Source organism: Mugil cephalus, chromosome 1 (assembly GCF_022458985.1).
Source record: "Mugil cephalus isolate CIBA_MC_2020 chromosome 1, CIBA_Mcephalus_1.1, whole genome shotgun sequence".
Lineage (NCBI taxonomy): Eukaryota > Metazoa > Chordata > Actinopteri > Mugiliformes > Mugilidae > Mugil > Mugil cephalus.
In genome coordinates, this window is record NC_061770.1 from 4,879,876 (window position 1) to 4,895,934 (window position 16,059).

Consider the following 16,059-nt stretch of genomic DNA (forward strand, 5'->3'; position numbering starts at 1 on the left):
CTAGTTTGTAGGTCTCTCTCTAATTTCAAGAATAACTGATGTTTGGTTACCTTAGGGTTTAAGAGGCAGTCATTGGGCCTCATGCTTGATTTGTGCATGCACACAGATTTGATCTTAAATTGTCCACACCTACAATTTAAGATGTCTTGTGTCATTCCCACACTTCTCATTTGTTCTTGGGCAAAATTTAAAATTGTGCTGTGAGGTATTAATAATTATGCTGTCAGTGGGGTTCTTTAGGTCCTATGGGTTGAGGGGAGGGGCCTCTGTCGACAAGGCTTTTTTCCAGTGCATGGCCATTTGAAAAGAACGAAAGAAAGACAAAATGCACTATGACAACTGTTACGTCCCTAGGTTGAATCAGGGGAAGCACAGGACAACCAAATGTTACGTTCTTTTTTTTACATCCTCCCAAGGCGAGTGAGAAAAAATTTTGCAAAAGGAGAAAAAAAAAAAAAACAGACGGAAAAATGAACTAAACTTTTACTACGACCAACAGCTTCTAAAAGTCATCCACGTATGTGGTGAGAACTGTAAATATTCAAACTGTGAAACACAGCTGTACTTTTATTCTGAAGACTTCTGCTTCTTTAGTTGTAGACAACTTTTAGTGACGTTCACAATTCCAGGTCTTTTCCCGTCACCAGGATTCTAAGCGAGATTCATCAGAGCACACAACGAGCTCGTCAGGCTTTAAGCTAAGCCCTTGTTGCTGATGCACAAAGACCAATCAGAGTCCCATGAGGGGCTACTGAAAGCTGTGTCTTTTAAGTACGACGACAGTTACTTCCAAGATGGCAAGTGTTGTCTACCTGAGTGCCTGCTCGCTTTCAAAGCTCCTCAGACTGCTGCTTGTTGCTGATTCCCCCTCAGCACTCCTCTACTGTACTACTGTATATGGTGAGCTACAGTATCTGAAGGACTGAAGTAAACCTGTGATAGCAGGTGATAGACAGTTGTTCATCCAACTAAGTATTTCTCTGAAATTGCCTGCTCTTTCAGTTTCCTGGAACTGCTGAAAGCTTTTTTTCCCTTTTTTTTTGTAAAAAGCATCTGCCACAGCTAAACCTGAACGTCTAAACTCAGAAACCTCTTAACTTGTACTGAGCCACAAAACTCTCCAGCACACAGCTGCCTGCTACCAAAAACATCACAATACACAGGGCTCAATGGAGACCAAAAAAAAATAATATTCATTAAAATCGCACAAATGTCATCTTATGTGCAGACAGACAATAAAATGTCACAATGAATATGCATTCATGTTACTATTTGTGTCATCTTGTCCGCGACTGTGTTCAGATGACACTAAGTGGTGAAGAGATGCGTGGTTTAAATTTTGCCACATTTGGATGCTGAGAAGAGAAAATGAATCATAGCCATGGAAAGAAAAAGACGACAAGAAAGCATGAGACAAAGAGACCAAATATTAGATGCAGAGGCAAAAACAAAATGTGGAAATGCAAATGCGCGGTGGTAATTCATGTTGGCTGAAGACTAAGTAAAGCAGGTAAAGGAGACACTACAAAACTCTCCGCAGTCTCTTTCATGTGTGGGTCAAAAGGTTTTCTACTAAAAAGGAAACTTGGTTAACTGGACAATAAACAACTGGATTATGACCTTTTCTCAACACATCATATTTAAATAAAATGTGCCTTACAGGCTTAGAGTGTTTTTATGGTTTAGTAGATTTACACAGAGCACCCAGCTGTGGCTTTTGTCTTTAAAATAAGTCTTCAAAATGCTCAGTGACCTTTCATCTTGGTTTTCTGCGTAAGAAAGAACGACGGGTTGAGGTTACGCAACCGTTCCATTTTCTAATTTACTACGTATTGATGCAGTGATGCTATTGTTGCAGGTCATTCATCAAAGAGATGCTCTTTAATCCTTTCTTTTCTTTTCCTCTGGCTAATAAATGCCTTTCTGAAGTTGCCTCTCACTAAAATCTGCTCATTGACTATGCAAGTGTCACCTATCCCATAAACTGTTTAGTTAGCTTAATATACCATTTTCTTTAACAAAAATCAATATGTTAAATCAGCAGTAAGTGATTCTTAGTGCTGCCCTTGTGACTAATAAAACAAGCGTTATGTGTGTTTTGAGTCTGTTCTCAGCCTCGACAACTATTCATCTCATCTACTTCACACTTAGAACAGGCACCAGTTGTGGAAATACTGTGGAAATCCATCAGTAGTCAGACGAGGCTTAGTGGCAGGTGCTCATTCAATCTTTTGCAGTTGGAATCTTCCCAGCGGGGACATTTTGAACGTGTTCTTTCCCTACTTTTATTAAATCCCCACTGCCATCTGAGGATAGCAGACAGCAAGTGCTACACCAGAGCTCAGTGTCATTACTCACTGCTGTCCGCTGTGTCTCTCTTATTCGGTTATGTGCAAACGACACCATGCTTCTGCGCGGCAACACCACCTCATACTGCACATGTCAGACTAGCTGGTTGTGACAACAGCATGCCATGGCAAACTAGTGTTTGGGAGTTGTCGCATTCCCGGGTGTTATCTTTTCTGTGTGTAATTGCATCTTGATAAATGAAAGGGACAAATTAAAGGGGAAATGTTTGAATAAACCGTGCAGTTAATGGAATAAACACAAATGTAATTCAATTTAATTACCATTTATTTATTTGAGTCATTTACTTGTTTCTTATTTATTTTAGATTTGAGCATTTTTATTGGTCCATAATTAATGGACCAAGTATTTTTTATCCTTTATTCTGTAGTGAACTGTACAAAATGTTAGTGTGTTACTATTTTCAATATTTTGATACAGTCAGTCATCAGAGTTCAAATACAGCCAAATACAGTTTTAGATTATTCTGATGATCTCAAAAGTATCAGCTTAGTTACACCTGCAGTCGTTCTGACCCAGATACTGAATTGTATGTATGCTACCTGAGTAACATTGTTATTTAGATTTTAAAAGACACTACAAAAAAGTAGTAAAATGTAAAGAACCTTAAAAATGTAATTATTTTTTGTTTGACATCTCTGTCTTCTCAAAGATTTGTTGATCATCAGTGTCTGTAGTCTCTTTACTTTTTAAAACATGCATAGATGTGGAACGAGATTATACCTGATTCAGCACCCACCTGTCACTCAAAACAGCCCCACCTCTGGTTATATATGTATTTTTTGACACTTCCACTTGGGCTTCGTTTTTCAAATCTGCTTTCAATTCATGACCACAAACCTTTATGGTCATCTGATAGACATCTCTCATCTTATTTTTGTGAGTATAATTAACATCTGTTCCTAGTCCTTGATGCATTTCTTTTATACTGCATGTTTCACGTATTGCATGAACAGATACTTGAATAAAATCGTTCCATTTCCATCTCAAGTCAATGTTAAGAGCTCCTTGTACAGTATATCCCAGCTTCAATACATTACACGTTGACAGAAACCAAAATGACAGCGTGATTAAATTCTCAGGCAGTGAAATACAGAAAACTACAAAGAGGATTGTTAAAAAATGGACAGGTAATATACAGGTGCTCTATTAAAAACAGCTAAGAGTAATCATGGGAGGATTATTTTTCAGGGCTTCTTTTTATTTTAAATTCATTCTTGTACATCTGTGCATGTTCTTGTCAAGGATCCATTTATTTGACCAGACTTATTTTTAAATTCCATTAATGAAGTCTAATCAACATGGGATTGGACTCAAGCAGGGATACTTAATGCATTCCATTATAAAGTTAATCAAATAGTCTGTGGTAGAGACAATGACGCATCAGCTGTACTGTGACAAGTCAAACAGCTGGAAGGTGCCATCTGGAGAGTCGTGGGATGGCCTCGTGACTGTCAGCACTGTCTCTGACACATGAGTGCTGCCGGATTTAATTTCTCCATCTCACCATAGTTGCCTCTTATTTTAATTAGAAATACAATCATTTGTTCCTATGGGCTAACCATACAGACATTGATGAAGCGAACTGCTGCACTGTGTGACCTAGAACGGTCATGTGGGACATACATGAAACTGTGAAAAGTTTGGATCTAAACTGATGTCAGAAAATTTTCCCCATGGTGCAAACTGAAAGAAAAACACAATGATGATTAATTAATAGTCAATCTGAATGAGGACCTGAGCCACATGACTTCATAAAAGTACAGTGAAAAGGAGGAAACTAAAAGGAAACTAAGGAAGTTCCAGAGATTTGATTAGTTCAGTCACCACAGTTAAAGCACCACACACACACAGATGTACACACTTTGTAAAGCCACCGAGCTATTTAAAGGCTTTTAATCACATTTGACAGGTGATTCTCTACATGGAGGTTTTATGTCCCACTGATCATTGACATTCCAGTTATGACTCCTTCCCCTCTAATTTAGGTAGGAGCCTTGCTTTGTTAACCCAAATTAACTGCCAAGGTGGCTGCCAAGTCACAAGGCTTCCCTAAAAGGATTATCAGTCAGACAAGAATTAGGATATGTAGAGTGGGGATGTTGGGAATTTGCTTTGGCTTGATCAAAAATATTTCCCATCAAGAGACTGAAGGTCTCTTCCTGCTAAGGTACGGTTTCTCCTGTCCACTATTAGCCTTAAAGACAGAGCAAACTCTTCCTGCCCACATCACAGCTGGGAGTTGACTATGACCCTGGTCAGTCAAATCAGAAGGCTTTATAGGATGTTGGACAGTATCAGCATCAACAAGGTAGCCGAAATGATTCTGATTAGTTGTAGGATCACCATCCAGTTGCACACAGACGTAATTTTCTCTGAGTGGGTTGAAACAGTCCTCATAATTAAATCCACAAGGTGCGCTAACACTCATATGCTGATAAGAACTGCGTTGTCTTGGTACGCCAGGCCGTGCTACCATCCCCTTAGTTCGTGCTCTGAGGGTTCAGGTTCTGGGTTCTGTGAAATGTTGTCTCTGGAAATGTTACTGATGCTATCTAAATAAACCTAAATTGAACACAACGATCAAGTGTCGTGCCAATGAGCTTAACTCAAATCAGCCTGTAGTTGTTTTCGGCACTTTTTAGGTGCAAATATATTCAGCGGATTAATTCAAGTCTGCCTCTCAGTGACTCTTACTAATTCTATTATCATGAGTGGTTAAACATCCAAGTGACCAATACTAAACAGAATAATCCATTTCAACAGTGGGGTGTTTGGTTGTGTGATTGATGAATCTGTCAGCATACATTTTCATGAAACTGTGCGAGCACCAGCACACCCTTTGGTTTGTTTGCTCTGTTGATGTGTTCCATCTCTCTGTCCGTCTCTTAGTTCTTCCCCTGGTTTGGCAGTGATGAAGAGGACCCAGGGGGTTCTGCTAATGCTTTTCTCTGTCTGGGGTTTGGATCTAATAAGAAGGGATTTGCCGACAGGCCAGAGTCAGCGGGGCGGCCCATGTTTTCATAATGAGCAGGGAGAAAAACAAAAATCATGACATCTTTCCAGGGTCAGATCTGGACAGAAACCAAGACAGATAGAGGAGGAGACAGAGAAGAAGAGACATGAAGGGAGAGGAGAAATAAAGTAGTTTGAAAAGACTGAGGAAAAAAGCCACCTGATGGGTATGAGTACAGAGATGTTATTAAAAAATAGACGAACCTTTAATTTGGACTCATCTTTATAATGAATTATGCAACAACTTGAAGAATTAGGTGGGAAAACGTAATGTGATTCCTATATTCTCTGCAAGACAACGGTGGATTGTAGTGGTAGGAAATGATTTCTTGTGCTAAACCAGTGGTTTGTGTGTCTTTCTTGCAGAGTAAGCCGTGATGCCATGATTACATTTTCAAGTGTTGATGTACGCGCAAATCCTCTTAAGTAAAAGAGAACACCTTTGACCAGGGGAAACATCACAAGAAGCCTCTAGTAGGTTTGAGCCCTTGACCTGGATGCCTTTTAGACCATTTCAGAAACTTTAGTTATTGGCACTTATGCTCTGGCTTCATTTTTTACAGCCCTGAGGGTACCTGCCTGGCAAACTCCATTATTTTTGATATCACAACGTGTCTGGTATAAGTGAGATTAAGAAGCTTTGAGCACACAGTGGAGTTGTGGAATTCTTTAGTCAAGTAGTTAAACATTTGAAACAAAAAAAAAAAGATTGGCAATAACTTTTTCTGCATTTCACAATAAGGGCGGATATTATTTATTTTTTTAAAATGGAAATAATATGTTATTGTTACGGCTGTGGAGTCAAGGCAGAGGCAGCTTGACAGTGTAAATGAGATTTATTCATCAATGGATGGATAATGGAAATGATGGGTGGGGATCGACTGGGGACAGCGGAGGGCCTGACAGGGGAGAGCAGACAAGATGCAGGATTGAGATACAAAACAGAACAAGTGACAGCTATGACGAGACTAACAGTATGGACTGAGTCGACAATATAGCACGGTGTGGTAGTCTGGAGCCGCTACTTACACTGAGCAGATTAGCTGAGCAGGCTGGAGCCCCAAACACCACACCAGACACCAATCCTGTAATCAAACAGAAAGAGAGAGACACAGACAGGCCATGGGGCAGAGGGCATGGCAGTTATCTATAATTAAACAAGTCTGTAGACAATTAGATCACACAGCAATTTGAAAATATTACATAACTCATAATGTAGGACATGAACACGAAAAAAAAAGGTAATGACTGAAGGTGCTGAAATAGAGTGAATAGACTGGAGGAGACGAACACGCAGTGAAATGATATAATAGAGAATGTCAAAGCAGAAATAGATGAGAAGACAGAATCCTGAAGGAGAGAGAGAAAGACAGGCAGGGAGAGAAAATTCAAACAGAATAATGAGAGAAGATTAGGTGGAAATATAATGAATATAGGTGGAAACAGTTTTTTTGCCAACAGACCTGCAGGCAGAGAACATCACTGATGTTTTTGTAACAAATAAGCTAATAAAGAGTGGGAGGATGGCAATACACCTGCGTGCAGTCTGCAGTCTGTGTAGGAACACCAGCAGGCAGAAGCAGAGAGGGGTCAGAGCCGCACTGAGCTCTACTCAGAAAGAAAAACATATGATCCTGTATATAGTGTCCTCGACACGCTGTTTGAGTTGGAAACTCATTACTGAAGAATGTGGAACATCTACAAAACCTACATCTCGCAGGTGAGAGCAAATACTTTGCATTGTTCCATCCTAGCTCAGAGAGGGTAAAGGGTAGCAACACAAAACCTGACATTTTGGTTTTAGTAGCGGCACTTATCGCTTAGCAGATTCCTTTGCCTTTCCTGGAATGCAATCAGCTTGACCCCGTCTCCATGACATTCAACATGTATCTCACAGTACAGTAAATTAAAAAAATTAAAAAAAAAAAAAAGGAGAAGATGAAGCTTGAGGCAAGCAGCAACAGATCCACAGTACCATAAAGAAAATGAGCCACTAGTGAGCAAATGCAGAAGTAACGAAGCTACATTTAGCCATTCGCAGACTAAGAGATGCAAAAGGGAGCCATAAATCAGATGTAAAAATTCCTGCTGCTCGATGGAAGAGGAGTATAGTCATGGCAATAGGAAGGATGAGTGAGAGGTACGGGCACCAAGCCTGGTCAGGAGCCTTTAACAACTGGTGAAATTGATACATAAAGAGAAAACACAGGAGCAGGGAGCTGAAAGCCACGACGGCCCATTAAATAATATGTCTCCTTTGTCAGTAAAGACATCCATCACATCCATGCAGTCGTTCTTCAGCTTTTTCCGTGGCATGTTTTTGAGACTGTCACTGCTGGTTGGTATATTGCTATGTATGATTTATGCTAGATGTGGCTTTATCTACTTAACATAGCTTCTAGCAATTTTATCATACATCCACGCTGATGTACCCGAGTGCAATTTCACAGAGACGTTAACATAACAGCGTTAACATAACAAGTTTTCTCTTGTTACTTTAGCATAGAAGACAACCTGCGAGCATTCTTCTTGAAACCGTGCTCGGACTGGAAATCAGAGTTGAAACCAATAACGGTAGAAAAAAAAAACAATTGAACAGGGAGGCGGGAACAGACGGAATGTGAATTTAATACGATGTGAGTTTCGTGCACCACCATGAAAACACAGAAGAACTGAGCATAAAAGGAGGAAGGTGCTAACCGTAAGGGCTATGGACAGACAAAAGGGGGGGCAGGACAGAGGATGCAGTACATGAAAGGAGGAGAAATGCGGAGGAAAGAAAAGGAAGTCAGCCAGGGCTGATGCACTACAAAAAAAAAAAAAAAAAAAAAAGGTTGGTACAGGAGGGTGAGAGTGAGGGTCAGAAAGTGATGAAAGAAGATGTAAAGGACTGAGACTGGAGGTACAGAAAATAATTATTGAGGATTATTGAGGAGGAAGTTATTTGAAGTGAGAGGCTTGCAAGTGGAGGAATGAGAGAAAGTCATTGAAATACCAGTAGTGAAGAAGGCAGAGAGAAACAAGCAGGAAACAAACAAACAAACATGAGGGAGATCACGCTTCAATATAATGAATATAGTACTTATAGTTATTGAAGCTGTTCCCATTTGATGCGTCAAAATCATGTATTCAGTTAACATGAACATACTTGATCTGCAGAGTCAGTCCACACACACTGATCTTGCAGATACTGTATAGACTTCAATGATCCATGAGGGAAATTACTTTGTCACCGTAGCTTTGTTGTATATAAAAGTAAACAAAGAAAGAAAGATAAAATAAAATAAAATGAATGCGGAGCCTCTTTGTCAAAAATGTTTCTTGGTTTTTTGTTTTTATTTCATCAACCAAGAAACATTTTTCATTCACAGGTCCAGTCAGCCACAAGTCAGAGTCTGAGATACATCATCAATCATGTGTGCAGTTGCTTTTACAAGGACCAAAACAAACAAGGTACTGCAAGCCACAGAACTCAGATGTTCAGTTGTCTGGAAGCATCAATTTGGAGCCGGCTTCGGTAGCAATGTGACATCAGCAGCTCCTCCTCGTACACTTGAGCTCTTTGCGCTGCATGCAGAGGACACTCAGGAATGTTTTAGTGCTCAGTGTTAAATCGTCCTTACAGTGTTCTTTCTGCTTATTGCTTTGACAGCCTCCATCAGGGGTGCACTTGAACGGTTGTCAAAGAACAAACATAAAGTTTGTAGCGGAGGCCACCTTTCCAAACACACAAAATCACAAAATAGGAACATTTGGTGCCAGACAGGATTCACTCTGTCAGAAAAATTATTTCTAGTTTTATTTTTATGAAGGTAATTTGGAGAAATAAGAAAAGACCCAGCTATTGCCTCCCTACAAAATTGAAAAAAACTTCAGTTCATTGATTAGCGTTTCTTTTAAGTATAACAAAGGTTGATTACAGCTTCAATCCTAGGATATTCAAATCAAACATATCAATAAGCAATTAAACCCAAGAGCAACCAAATTAAGATTGTCATGAACGAAAAAGTTAATTCTCAAGCAAAAATCATCATCAGCAAAACATCTCAATAAGTCCTCTGGTAATCAGTGAGTGTGTGGGTGTGTGTGCGTGTTTAAGTTTAGAGTTCGATCCAGTTCTCAAAGATGCATGTGAGTGTGTGTGTGTAGAATCCAGTTCAGTTTGGTGTGTGGATGTGTGTGTGGGTATGTAAGAAGTCAGAGGGAAGTAGAGAGGAGATTTTAGCAGCCAGCTGGAGAAGCCTGGAGAATGAAGGAGGAAAAGGACTTAACTGAGGGAGAGCGGCATTTGACCTGGTCTGAGAGAGGAGTTTTGCTGATTCCAAACAGGCCCAAGACTGTCTGCCTATTCCACGGAGCTCAGTCCTCTTCTCCTTAAACCGATCCTTTAGCGTGCCACCTCCAGTTCACTCACTTTATTTAGCTTTTATCCCAGTTCTGGTTTCTTTCCCTTTCTTTCCTCGTCTCACTTCTCACACTGTTTCAGCTTCAGCCTCCTTTTTTGTTTCTTTTGTTTGAAGTTCCCTCCTCTCTCTTCTCTTTCTGCTCAGGTGTCTCTGATTTGTAATCTCCCCTCTCTCTCCCTATAAGTGATCTCACTTCCTGTCTGCTTTACTTCCTGTGTCCTACCTTGCTACAACTTACATCTTGGATTGTTTCAGTGAATTCTCTGGATGGGAGCAGTGAGACAACCCCAGTAAATAAACGACGTCAACAGCAGCAAATGACACATTATAAATCAAGATTTTCTTTAAACGTTGAGCAGATATTTATTTTATAGCATGCACACATGTAAAAATGTTAATGTGTTTATAAGTACTTTATAAAGACTCTTGGAGCAGGTTGGAGTTATAATCTACTTGTATGTACAGTGTGTGGATGTCAACCCAGAGACTATGAGGGCCACCTGAGAACTTATATGCTTTGAACATTGCCCTTGTGTGGACAACTATAGTCATCAGATCCATTTCAGATCCAGTGCAGATCCATTTGGTGATTTTCTACTTGATTGTGATGGAAATTTCTATTGAAATGAAATGAGGTCTGAAGACTCTGGTCTTTCAGTATGTGGATGGGTTCACAGCAAAGACAAGGCATGAGGAAATGCTGGTGGTTAATCAGCAAAGAATACACAATGTTTGTTTTGTTTTATACACAGACTTATTTAATTTCACTGAAGTTCATGAGTTTGTCAAGGAAGGCCTGCACAGCCCTGAGCAACAATTATTCCTTGCTACAGACATAATTTTCAGCAAGAAGGCTCTGGATCCAAATAACCATTCATTTGCATGTTCTCCCAGTACCTGCGTAGTTATTCTCCACGTGTTTCCTTCCACCCAAAGACGTGCTTCTTAGGGTATTTGATAATTTTAAATTTACCATCGGTCTGTAATAGCCCTTTGATAGACTGGCAACCTGTTTAAGATGTGCCCTGGCTCTCACTCAATGACAGCCGAGGATGAGTGGGTACGGATAATGAATGAATAGCATCAGTTCTCTGCAGCTGAACAAAGGCCTGCCTCTCCTTTATCGCTTAAATCTCCCTGCTGCTCTTCTGCAGGAAAATTCTTCTGTTATGACATAGAGATTTAGCTTTGAACCGTCTGTCCAGTAAACGTGTATATCTCTCAGACTGATATCTTGGTCAGTCAGATGTCGTCTCTACAATTCCCCTTCACTGCTATTTCATAACGGTATTTCATACACTGGAAATTGCAAATGTCTTATGATAGCCCCTCCTGCCCTGTGGGAAACAGTTATCTTTTTTCATTGTTTTAGATCCCTCGTCGGTTGCTCCAAGGAATCTATGTTTGTTGAGTGTTAATCTCAAAGTTTCCAGAGACAGAAAAAGTGCCCTAAAGTACAAGTTCCAGTGAGTCATTCACATACCAGATATTAACACTCCGGGGAAAGGGATCTCGCAGATCACTAGAATATGCCTGAACCTTTGCATACAGATGTAAATTAACCTTTCTTTGTAGTAGCGGTGCATATCATCAAGAAGAAAGTCTAGTTCAAATTTAATTCAATTAATGTTCTTGAAAGTTGTTGTTGCTGAAAGTTGTTCTTGTTATTCCTCATTAACGTGTTAGAGAACTGTGGTACGTATCATTAAATAGATTAATTGAAGAAATAAACGGTTGACAACACCAAAGCAATATATATATATATATATATATATATATATATAATGCAGGAAGTAGGTAGAATATCAGAATCAGAATACTTTGTCAATCCTTACAGGGAATTGTTGCAGTTGCAGTTGCTCCCATAAAGTTACAGCTCCAATGTGACAGAGTCAAATACAAATAGGATACATGAATATAAAATATATATAAATGTATAAAGTAAAACAAAAAAGTAAGATGTAAGATGCCTAAAAGCCAACATTGCACAAATAATTCCATCATAACAGAGGTAAATGGTTACAATAAGTACGAAAGTCTTAAGAGTGACCAACACTCAGTGGGAGGAGTAAATGTTTGATGGCAACAGGCAGCAATCACCTCCTGTGGCGTCCTTGTGTGGTCTGTGGTATGTGTCAACTTATCTTCAGAGATTTAGTTTACATTTGCCAGATATGTGTAACATTTATGACCGCGTTAGACTGAGCATTTAACCAAGTCATCTTGAGGCTGCTTGTTTCCACTGCCGAAAGATCAGATCAATGGTTTACATCAGTATCTTGCACTAATATCTTATTTTGTTCTGATGTGGGTGGTTAGAACATGCTAGGATGCTAGTGTCCAGATAAACAAACTACAAAAGAGAATCCACAAGACTAAATATGAGGCAGACTGTGGTTGGGAAGGTGCCTGAATGAGGGGGTAGAATTTTTCAAAGGTTGAGAGAGCATAAACAGAGGTCCATGGCTCACAGTAAAGCAGTAAGATGAAAGCAAAATGTGAGGCTGGCAGAGAATTTGGGATTTTTTTTTTTTTCAGCAACAGGTGAAAGCCGTATTTAGTCTCACCCTTGCCAATGGGCTCATTAAAACACATCAGGAGCAGGACACACACAGAGTATCTGAGGTTTCTCACCCTCACAGTGAGGCTCATTAAATAGAATGGACCACTGGAGCGATGAAGATCCAACAGACACGGGCTTCTAGCTGATTTCTGCAGTGTAGCAAACCCTTACACCCACTGGCAGACACAGATAAGAGGGGAGCAGTGGCTTAAAATGGAAGCTCCTCTAGTGGAAAGGATGCTGGCAGGAGTCAAACAGAGGGGCACGGTGAACAAACAGGACTCCGAAACTTGCTCTTAAGTGTGAATCAAAGCGGAAACCGTAAACCTCCTCCCTGTAAGGGGGCCGGTTCAAGGGTGGCATTCAAAATGTGTAAAATGGCCAATTACAGCAAATTATTCAGAAAATAACTTAAGTGCAGCTTTAATAAATTTGAAGGGTAGGCACCACACAGTGATGCATGCAAGAAAAAAAACACCTAAATGGAGTGTAATTTAATCACACTGAACAATTTACGACAAGCTACACTCAAAAAACTTTGTAATAAATAATAAATAAAATTTGTTAATAATGTCAATTTAATTTGATAGTAATATTAAACTGTGGCGGGGCGGTAGGGTTAATAAATTGTACTTAGTTATTTTACACTGAAATCAGTATACTTGTTGCCAGACAACGCCACCTCAGGTACTCACCCTAAGGACATTACTATTACCAGATCTTCGGTTTTACACAATACAGGTCCGTTGCTCGGCAAGCAAGAGACGTGGCCCATGAAATTAGTCACAATAATATTTTATTAATACAAAGGATCCAAACAAAAGAAAATGCAAAAACAAAAGTTAATCAAGGGCTTCGGCCTAAAAGTAGCTAGGGCAAGCGAAAGGAGGGGTCCCCAAAGTAAAAGTTCCCCCAGACACACGTGAAAAGAGCACACCCGTGAACGACCCACATCCCTGGAAACGGCACAGCAGACAGGAGAATCTCCTACGATCACCCACACCACTACAGGCCGTCAGCCCCTGAAACAAAAAGAAAAGCACCAAATATAATCAGCAAATATACAAAGTTAAAATATCACCAGATGAAATGATAAAACTGCTAATACAAATCAAATCGCCAGCATCAATTGAACACAATCGGAATTGAATGAAAAACGAAATCCGAAAGTGTGAACCAGATAAAAGGGGTCACGAAACCCTCACTAAAAAAAAGAGCGGACGCTGGCAGCCGAGAACGGGCTGCTACGAGCCGCGGCGAAGGCGAACGACCCAACCACAGGTGGGCGACCAGCGCAATAGGACGGACGGCAGCAAAGCACCGCAGCACGCCGGAGCCAGCCAAACCCGAGCCGGGAAACAGCTGCACGGACGGACAGGAACTTGAAGCAGGACAAAGCAGCAGAGGTCATGCAGACGGAAGGGAGCCAATGGAGGTGATGGACTTGATCCTACTTAAACAAAAAGGAAATTAAATACCCGATCGCTCCCCCCACAGGACAGGTTAGACTCAGAAAGAATGAACTACATACCTTATGGTACAGCACCTGTTCATGCAACCAGTGAGACGAGGCAAGAGCAGCGAGCCGCTACCAGCATTTACCTGTGACCACACTACATTAAACTGCTGATAACGAGAGATCCAGCACAACGAGAGAGGATACGCACCAGACAAGGAGACCACATGGAGCCAGAATCCACCCACAGCCCCTTTGTCACAGCACAAGAAATAGTTAAGGCTTCCGCAAATACAAAACTGGCAAAAACGTACGCGGCCCCCGGAGTTACCTGTTGCAGCCACACAGGACGTCCCGGAAATTACGCCAGCGGGAGACAGAGGGAGGAGGCGTAGGAGGGGCCGCTCTTTTATCCACGACCCCATCATAATTGGCTCCTGGCCACACCCAGCCGCATAATTATATGCTGCTACAAAACTTTAGCCAGAAACTGATCAGGCATAACATTATGACTTCCTAGGTCTCCCTTGTGCCTCCAAAACAGACTCATCAGAGAATCAACACGGGCCTTCTGAGGGTGTCCTGTGGTGTCTGGAAACAATATATTGTTAGTGGGGGTCTTTGGTCCTGTGGATTGAGGGGAGGGGCCTCTGAGGATCATCCCACAGATACTTGATCAGTTTGGGATCTAGTGGATTTGGAGGCAAGGTCAACACCTTGTGCTGTTCTATATGATTTCTGAGTTGTTCCTAAAAGTTTTTGTGTCTGTGTCAGGCTGCATCCTGCTGGGTCATCGCTATGGGGTGGAAGAACCTTGTCTGGTCTAGGTGGGTGCTACATGTTTTTCTTAGTTGTTCCTAAACTATAGGTCTTCAACAGGGGAGGTACTGTACTGATCATTTTTTTAAAAATTTTATCCACAATTTTACCTCGCAAATTTACATTTCTTCAAATACACATTAACATGAATCCAACATATTTTAATAAAGGGATAAATGGAAGTAGAAGATGTTATCTTTCAGTCAGCACTTCACTCATTACTGATACAGGAGCTGTGATCAACACAGCATCGTTTCACGCGTTGTGATTGATTGAGATTGATTGAGCCAATCACAATATTACACGCTGACTCTGCCAGTTTCATGCAATTGGCCAAGAGCCTATTCAGTCCCCAGGTGAAATCCCAGACGCAGGCTGCAATATTAGCAGAAGAGAAGCTGACAGTGCAGCTCGCTCCCATCAGCCAACTACTGAGGCCAAAATGGCTTAGTGACAGTCCCTGCTACATTTAGCTATGTTTAAAGTTAAAACATGAATCTGTCAATTATTTTCTTTATCTGTCAATAAGTAACATCAACATAAATGCCAGGTCCACAGGTTTTCCAGCAGAGCAATGAATTGTCATGAGATGGTCAATGCTATTTACTTCTCCTGTCAGTTTTAATGTTGTTGCTGATCGATGTGCCTAATATCATCAGACTCAGACTTAAACAGACTTTAATGATCCACGAGGGAAATTATTTAGTCATCATAGCTTCGTTACATAGAAAAGTAAAAACAAGAAAGATAAAATAAAATGAGATTAAAGTAAAATAAAAATATAAAGTGTAATCAAAAAATTTTCAGAATTATCATTATGAAAAAGTATACAAAAACAGTTGGCAAAAACAGCATCTGACATACAGACTAGACAATAGTTTTTTTTGTTTATTGCCAAGCTTAGCATTTTTTTTTTCAAAACCACAGATAAACTAGATGCAAAGGCCCAGGAGGTAGAGCCTGATGTCCTCTACTGGTTCTAACACCAGGACCCTGTCGGTGGCGGATGTCTCCCAAATTGCAAGCCGGTGTCTTGCACACCTTTTAAATGCTCAAAAAAACATTTGAAGTTGAAAAGTACATACAGTATACAGAAATGATGATTGGTCTGCACTTTTCTAACACACACGTAAATCTTGTGCTCTGATCACTTCCCCTTCAGACAACCTTTATCCAGTTTTCAAGGTGTGAAATAAAAGCACTTCATTTATTTCTTTGAGAGTCCAATCAACCGTGATTAGAACAACCGATGATTTTCAATTTTCTCTCTTCATTCATTTTTGGGCCTTAGCAAGCAGTGATTTAAGATTTGATACGTTGTCGATTATGTGCTATTAAGCAGAGAGAAGGGGAGGGATGATTGAGTTGTTTTTAAGATCTTCGTTGCCACTGAATCTTTGACATCAGGTGATAAATTGGTATTAGGTCGAGCA

At 40.4% G+C, this 16,059-nt stretch overlaps 2 long non-coding RNA genes across 3 annotated transcripts; both read right to left on the minus strand.

The window, feature by feature from the left end:
* Positions 1-6,034: 6,034 nt before the first annotated feature.
* LOC125021926 lies at positions 6,035-9,901 on the minus strand. Its single transcript, XR_007114390.1, has 3 exons — positions 9,676-9,901; positions 6,412-6,467; positions 6,035-6,281 (listed from the first exon to the last, which is right to left on the minus strand). It is a non-coding gene; the product is annotated as an uncharacterized LOC125021926 (long non-coding RNA).
* A 3,229-nt stretch (positions 9,902-13,130) lies between these two features.
* Positions 13,131-14,245, minus strand: LOC125019852. Of its 2 annotated transcripts, XR_007114131.1 has the most exons (4): positions 14,139-14,245; positions 14,019-14,060; positions 13,883-13,953; positions 13,131-13,801 (listed from the first exon to the last, which is right to left on the minus strand). It is a non-coding gene; the product is annotated as an uncharacterized LOC125019852 (long non-coding RNA). The 2 variants fall into 2 exon arrangements; XR_007114132.1 differs by having other exon boundaries at positions 13,131-13,953.
* Positions 14,246-16,059: the final 1,814 nt, after the last annotated feature.